Here is an 8,792-nt window from a genome sequence, read left to right as displayed (position 1 = left end):
GAGTCATCCGGGCTTACCCAAGACAACCGTCCCCGAATTAGGATAACCGTAGACTTTAAAGTTCGGGCACTACCTAATAAGCTTTGTGCCCCCGGGCTTCGTTATCCTGGGCTGTTTGAACCTTCCTTAGGTGGCAGTCCCCGAGTGAGGTGGCCCTTGGTCTCGACGTCTTTAGGGGACCAAATGTAAGAAAGAAAAAGGAATTTTTAAGGGACAAAATATTTATCCGCAAGGTAGAAACTTCCTTTCATTTTTGTGCGTAATATACAAGGTTACACATGTGTACAAGCTTTGTGTCAAGGCTCGGGCGGTCTATGTTGGGCACAATTCATTTGACCATTTGGCCCTCACAGTAAATTCTATCGATTGAGCCTAGGCTATTAGAGCACAAAGTTTCATTCCTTGCCAAAATCATTATCCGAGGGTGATGCCCCCCCAGTGTTCGAGGCAGATCATAGAGAATCCTCGGATACTATTGATGTGATCCTTGATACCAGTTCATATCTGATCTTCGATTCAAAGTTAGCACGATCCAATGTTGCCTCGTTAAAAACCCTACCAAAAACCCATTTGGGATAAAATCGGTTCAAGGGAAAAAGCATACAACGCGTGCTTTCAAGCCTATTGTATTGTTTTTTGACGGTCACCTGCAAGTGTTAGTCCAAAATGTAAATAAATAAAAGAAATTAATGGGGTCGTACCTCAGCAGTAGTATCATTTCAAGTGAGTTATGTTCCAGTTGTTTGGTAGTCACTCACCGTTCATTGCTCCGAGTTTGTACGAACCTTTTCCGGTGATCTCGATAATTTGATACGAACCTTCGCAGTTCGGCCCCGGCTTCCTTTCATTTGGGTTTCAGGTGCTTAGTATGACCTTCCTTAACACTAAGTGCCCGACATTGAAGTGTCGAAAGTTGGCTCTTCGATTGTAATACCTCTCGATCCGTTATTTTTGGGCGGCCAACCGGACGAGGGCGGCTTCACGCCTTTCATCTAGCAGTTCAAGGCTTTTATTCATGGCCTCATCATTTGATTCTTCGATCGCATATCAAAAGCTGAGACTTGGTTCCCCTACTTCGACCGGTATTAGAGCCTTGGCACTGTAAACCAATGAGAACGGGGTGGCCCCGGTACTAGACTTCGAGGTCGTACGGTATGCCCATAGGACTTCGGGCAAAATTTCTTTCCATTTTCCTTTGGCGTCGGTCAATCTCTTTTGAGGTTTTGGAGTATGGTTTTGTTGGTGGACTCTGCTTGCCCATTCCCACTAGAGTGGTAGGGTGTTGATAAGATCCTTTTGATCTTATGATCTTCGAGAAACTTTCTTACTTTGTTGCCGATGAACTGTTTCCCATTGTCGCACACGATCTTGGCCGGCATTCTGAACCGACATATTATGTGGTCCCAAATGAAATCGATGACTTCCTTATCCCTCACTTTCTCATACACCTGGGCTTCCACCCACTTAGAAAAATAGTCAGTCATAAATAATATAAATTGAGCCTTACCGGGTGCCCATGGAAGGGGCCGGCGATGTCCATCCCCAATTTAATGAATGACCAGGGTGACAAGACCGAATGTAGCAGCTCACTGGGCTGATGAATCATCGGATCATGCCTTTGACACCCATCGCATTTTCGTACAAACTCCTTCGCGTCCTTTTACATGTCGATCCAGTAGTAGCCGCCTCTAATTATTTTCCGAACTAATGATTCGGCGCCCGAATGATTTCCGCAGGTGCCTTCGTGGACTTCCCTTAGAACATAATCAGTGTCTCCTGGTCCTATACATATTGCAAGTGGGCCATCGAACGTTCTTCGGAACAGGGCACCGTCTTCGGACAAGATGAATCGGGCCATCTTCGTACATAGAGTACTCAATTCCTTAGGGTCTGAGGGCAATTTACCGGTCTTCAGATACTCTATATATTTGTTTCTCCAGTCCCAAGTTAGTCTTGTTGAGTTTATTTCGACGTGACCTTCTTTCACTACCGATCTCATGAGTTGTACGACCACCCCCGAGTTGAACTCATCGTCGTCAACCGACGATCCCAAGTTAGTGAGAGCATCAGCCTCACTGTTTTTATCCCGAGGTATATGTTGTAGAGTTCACTCCTTGAACCGATGTAACGTTACCTGTAGTTTATCCAAGTATCTTTGCATTCTCTCCTTTCTGACTTCGAATGTCCCATTAACTTGGTTCACCATAAGGAGGGAGTCGCACTTGACTTCGATCACCTTTGCCCCAAGCTTTTGGCCAATTCGAGACCTGCAATCATGGCCTCATACTATGCTTCATTGTTAGTCAATTTTACAATCCCAATAGATTGTCTAACAACATTACCAGTTGGTGGCTTCAATACCATGCCAAGTCCGGACCCCTTTGCGTTCGAGGCGCCGTCCGTAAAGAGGGTCCAGATTGGCGCTATATTGTTGTTCTCGCCATGGTGGCCAAACTCAGCATCCATGTTTAGAGAGGCAAATTGGGAGTTCGACATTTTAACGCAGACCTAAAATCAAACATGTTACGGAAATTTGCATCAAATCACCGCTATTATCCTTAGTCCCACGGTGGAAGCAAAACTGTTTACCCTTAAAATCGGATAACAATTAAATTTGTAAGTGGTTTTAAGGATACACGGATTAATTTGATACAAAGCGATAAATTAAGTTACTATTAAACAAATAAAGATAAAGTAAATTCAAATCACATGAGTAGGATAGTTCCAGCCTTAGTGAAATAATCACCCTCGAGCTGGGCTCACCACGGCCAGCACCAGTGATAAAGAGAAAAAGCTAGTAACAGAGAAAATAACAATATATTGCTTTGGTATGCATGTTACAGTATCTTTAATGAATTATCAGGCCCCCTTTATATAGTAGTGGAATCCTACTCTAGCTACAACTCTATAAAAGTTAAAAAATCCTATGATTAATTGATTGCCGGTTATTCATCGATACGTGCCGAGATCCCTGCCGTGATATCCGATCGGTCACGGATATTACGGCCTTCCGTTGGTCGTGCTCGATTGCCTGACAATCTTCTTCGAAGTCGTTCAAGGCTAAGATCGATTCCGAACTGTGACCTCGATATTTTCGAGGGTAGGCGTCATGCCCCCGGATTCTGACTCAATGAGACTTTTAACTATGTCTCGATCTTGGCTTGTTTTATCAGAAAACGGGGTGTACCATGAGCCCTATTTACCCGTATACAGATAGTCCCCTCATTTCTCGGAGAGTAAACTACGAAAAACGACATGAGATTCTGATTCTTACTTTGACACATCGCGACTGAAACGACAAAACATCCGAAATGTCTCGTCAGTCAAGTCATAATGGCATTAAATTCATGTCAACTGCCGGTCGGCCGTCCCTGGACGTGAAATGTCGCTGAATTCCTATAAATACCCCCTCTTCGAAAGGTTTGATATAAAGTCAAAAATGGATAGAAGAGGGGGTATTTATAGGAGTTCAGTGATTTTTCACGTCCAGGGATAGCCGACCGGCAGCTGACATGCATTTAATGCCATTATGACTTGACTGACGAGACTTTCAGATGTTTTGTCATTTCAGTCGCGATGTTTCAAAGTAAGAATCAGAAGCTCATTTAATTTCTCATCGTTTACTCTCCGAGAAACGAGGGGACTATCTGTATACGGGTAAAATTGGGCTCATGGTACACCACGGTCTCCGATAAAACAAGCCAAGCTCGAGACATGATGACAGGGGACTGAAATTGAGGCAAAAGTCTTATCGAGTCAGAATTTGGGAGAATGACGCTTGCCCTCGAGAATATCGGGGTCACGGTTCGGAATCGATCTTAGACTTGAACAACTTCGAAGAACATTGTCAGGCAATCGAGCACGGCCAACGGAAGGCCGTAATATCCGTGACCGGCCGGATATCACGGCGGGGATCTCGACACGTATCGATGAAGAACCAACAATCAGTTAATTAGAGGATTGTTTTACCTTTTATAGAGTTGTACCTACAGTAGGATTCCACTACTATATAAAGGGGGCCTGATAATTCATTAAAGACACTGTAACACCCATACCAAAATAATATATTGTTATTTTCTCTGTCATTAGCTTTTTCTCCTTTTCACTGGTGTTGGCCGTGGTGAGCCCGACTCGAGGGTGATTTTTTCACTAAGGTTGGAACTATCCTACTCGTGTGGTTTGAATTTACTTTATCTTTGTTTGTTCAATAGTAACTTAATTTATCGCTTTGAATCAAATTAATTCGCGTATCCTTAAAACCTTTTACAAAGTTAATTGTTATCCGATTTTGAGGGTAAACAAGTCTTTTATTAGTTCTGATATATTTTGTGCAGGAAAAAGGTTTTTCTACTGTTGCGGAAGATCGTGGGTTAAATAGCATACAATCATATATAAAGCAAATAGAGAAGAAAAATCAACACAAGGATTTAACGAGGTTCGACTAAGCCTAATCCTCAGGGCAGAAGCAGAGAAAGTTTTCCAATATGAATGAGAAGAAAAGCACAATACAATCTCTAGCATCCCCAACTAAAACCCCTATATATAGATCCCAAATAGTCCTAAACCTATAAGAGAAGGGTTTCCCAATTTGACAAGGACAATAGGTTTTCCTTTCCCAAATCTATTAGGACAATGGGTTTCCTAAACCTATAGGGATTATGGGTTTTCAAAAAATACAAGGAAATAATGCAAGCCACAAAATAAAAAATCTTCCCCTTGTCTTGAATTCTCTTCATCAACAGGAACAACGTCTCTCTACCCTATCCTCAGCCCTCGTGAGGGCTCTACCCATTGCTGCACACATCAACCAAGTCTAGGCAATGCCTAAACTTGTTAAGAGACTCAATCTCTTCAGCCATAACACTAATCTGTCGATTTGGTTCTATACCCAGAATAACTTCAGGATAGGTATAACACTCAAAAGTATCAACGGTCTCTGCAACTGCCAAAGCAAATCCCACAGGATTCGTATATCCAAGAAGATTCCCATCAACTACGTTTGCAAACCTTTGCGGTAGGTTGATCACTCTTTTCTCTCTACCTGTTGCAATGCTATATGATTGTTGTTGCGCAGGTGCATCAACGTTATCATCTTGATCAATATTTTGCACCTCCTCCACTTTCTCTACTTTAGTACTACTGGGCTGAGCTATTGGAGATTCAATTTCTAGCTCTATGCGGTCACTGACACCACAATTAGTTTCTGCTATTGCCTTCTCCCTCTGACTTTCCAGTGAAGCAGACTCATTGAATGTTACATTCCTACTGATAATTAGCCCATGAGTCTTTTGATCTATGCACCACAACTTATAACCTTTCACTCCAGTTGCATACCCTAAAAATATGCACTTCTTTGCCCTCGGCTCAAGTTTTCCATCCCTCACATAAGCACAAGCAGAACAACCAAATATCCTTAAATTTGAATAATCAACAGGCGAACCAGACCATACCTCAAAGAGAATTTTGAACTCAATAGATGTGGATGTAGATCTGTTGACCAAATAACAAGCTATATTGATTGCTTCAGCCCAAAAATCCTTACTAACACATGAGTGTGAAAGCATGCTCTGTGTCCTATCACAAAGAGTTCTATTCAAATGTTCTGCAATACCATTTTTTTGTGGTGTTCCTACACAAGTGCGGTGTCTCACTATGCCCTCTCTGCTGCAGAAATTATCGAACTCAGAATTGCAAAATTCTAACCCATTATCAGTTCGAAGACGCTTAACTTTTCTTTCCTTCTGCCTCTCAACCATCATTTTCCATTTAACAAATGTCGAAAATGCCTCATCTTTTGTTTTCAGAAAAAAACTCTCACACCATCCTTGAGTAATCATTAATAAAAGTCATAAAATAGCCCGCACCACTTTTGGAAGAAACTCTACTTGTACCCCACAAGTTTGAATGTATATAATCTAACTTGTCTCTGGTCCTGTGCTCGACCTTCTTGATGAACTTTACCCTTGTATGTTTACCAAACACACAATGCTCACAAAAATTCAAAACTTGATTTTTGTACCCATTCAGTAAATTTTGCTTACTCAACAAAGACAATCCATTATCACTCATATGACCAAGTCGTAAGTGCCACAACTGAGGCTGATTCAGATCACTTTTCTCAGAAGCTACAACAACTTCCCCTTCAACTACACTGGCCTGAAGATGATACAATTTAGAATGCAGTTTGCCCTTCATGAGTACCATTGAGCCTTTACACACTTTATATATTCAATTCTCGGAGTGAAACTTATATCCCTGGTCATCCAAAGTCGAAAAAGAAATCAAATTTCTCTTTATTCGATGAACATGCCCACACTCATTATTTCTGATAATTCCATCGAACATTCTCAATCTGATATTACCAATCCCCTCTACTAGTAATGGATTGTCAACTCCCATGTAGACAGTCCCACTGATCTGCTTGTAAGTTGCAAACGAATTCTTCTATGGACACATGTGGAGAGTAGCACCAGAATCAAGAACCCAGGAATTCCGCCCATGACAAGAACCCACGGCACAAACGTCCCCTACATAATCACTATCATCAGAATTATTGACAGTGTCAACAACATTTGCCGAATTATCTACTTTCTGCTTTACTCTTCTCTCTTTCAGCTCGGGACACTCTCTTGTAGCGACCTTGCTCCCCGCACTCATAACAGTTCTGCTTCCTTGCTCTAGACTTTGATCTGGCGATTGACTTTTTCCTGTTAAAGTCCTTTTGTTGTGTTCTTCCTCTACTCACAAGACCCCCGCCCTCAATTCTGCTGTCTGGAAAGCTCTTTTTCAAATCTTTAGAATTTAGTGCATTACTAACATTTTCCAGTGAAATATTGTCTTTCCCATATAGCAGCATATCAGCAAAAGTATCATAAGATGGTGGTAAAGAACATAACACAATCAAGGCCTGATCCTCACTCTCAATTTTGATATTCATATTCTTCAGGTCCATTATAATTGAATTAAACTAATCAAGGTGAGTTTTAACAGGTGTACCTTCGTTCATACGACGATTGTATAACCTCTTTTTCAGGTAGAGGCGATTTTTTAGCGATTTCTTAGAATATAGATCTTCCAACTTCTTCCATGCCATTGCTGCAGAAGTTTATTCAGCAATTTTCCGAAGAACGCTATCTCTAACGCTAATGAAGATAGCACTCAAAGACATCTCCTTCAGTCCAACCTTTTCTGTCTCTTTCTTCTCTTCAGGAAAATCCTCATCAATTGCCTTACATAACCCTTGTAACACCAGGGATGATTTCATCCTAATCTTCTATAGACTGAAGTTAGAACCCACGTCAAATTTCTCTACTTCGTACTTTGTTGAAGATGACGAAGACAACTTAACCCGAGATTATATGAAGAAATCCAAACCTTGCTATGATACCAATTATTGCAGAAGATCGTGGGTTAACTAGCACACAATCACACACAAAGTAAATAGAGAAGAAAAATTAACACAAGGATTTAACGAGGTTTGGCTAAGCCTAATCCTCGAGGTACAAGCAGAGAGAGTTTTTCACTATGAATGAGAAGAAAAGCACAATATAATCTCTAGAATCCCTAACTACAACCCTTATATATAAATCCCAAATAGTCCCAAACCTATAAGAGAAAGGTTTCCCAATTTCACAAGGACTATAGATTTTCCTTTCCCAAATCTATTAGGACAATGGGTTTTCCTAAACCTATAGGGATTATGTGTTTCCTAAAAATACAAGAAAATAATTCAAGCCACAAAATAACATCTATATATCCTAAGAGTGATATGCAACTCATATAATGATACAGAAAAAAGCAGATTAGGATCATACCATAACCCTATTTGTCGTCTTTTATTGAACACAGACAAACAAATATAAAAATGTGCATTAGCAATTTAGTAAGATACTTATAAGGGGAAGTAGAAAGAATAACGGTAAATAATTACCGTCGTATTTATACCAAATTAATTTAATTTATTATGATTAAGTTATATAATAAATTGAAAATATATATTACTTAATTATAATAAGTGATAAAATTCTATGTGCAAACACATGTTATGATTCTATTAGTTTAGTATAAACACATGCTTACTTCCCTCCAGTTGCAGAGTTATAGCACTTAGATACTTTTGTGGGGGACTACTGTATAGGGTAAAATATGATATGATACGTGGTCGTTTAAAGGGAGGACACATGGAACCCAAGACAGGGATGGCTGAAGACCAAATGCAACCATTTCGCTTGTCACCGGAAAAGATAACGTTCATAAAGGCATGTTAAATGCTCTGCACCTGGTAACATTTAATAGGGAATATTCTGCAGCATTAAGAACAACGGTCTATTACAGAGCATTTGACATTTATGTTCACCGTTACGTATTCATCAATGACCCTCATAATTGACATTTAAGGAGAACATTATCCTAGGACTTTCTTCCCTAGAGATAGCTATAAATAGTGAGCTCATTTATCATTGTAGAGAACGCGAATTTTCTCGCAAAACTTACACTTTATTCTATACAAAGCTTTATACAATTTTACTTCTTGCTTTTTGATCTTGTCGTCGCTGTGCCCGGAAATACTGTTCCCGAAATTGTCATCTCTGTTGTTTCATCCATATTTCAAGGCTAAGTATTATATATTTCTTCAATTATTGTATTATTTCAGGATTAAATTGGTTCACTTAACTAGAAACCGCATATAAATTTAACTGTTCTATTTTACGGGTAAATAGTTTGGCGCCAACCGTGGGGCCTAGACAGCTGTGCAATTAAATTTATCCTTACCGTTTTTACTAACGTGTTTT

This window comes from Nicotiana tabacum, chromosome 4 (genome assembly GCF_000715075.1).
Source record: "Nicotiana tabacum cultivar K326 chromosome 4, ASM71507v2, whole genome shotgun sequence".
NCBI lineage: Eukaryota > Viridiplantae > Streptophyta > Magnoliopsida > Solanales > Solanaceae > Nicotiana > Nicotiana tabacum.
The sequence above is the reverse complement of the archived record's forward strand: the minus strand, read 5'-3'. Positions refer to the sequence as shown.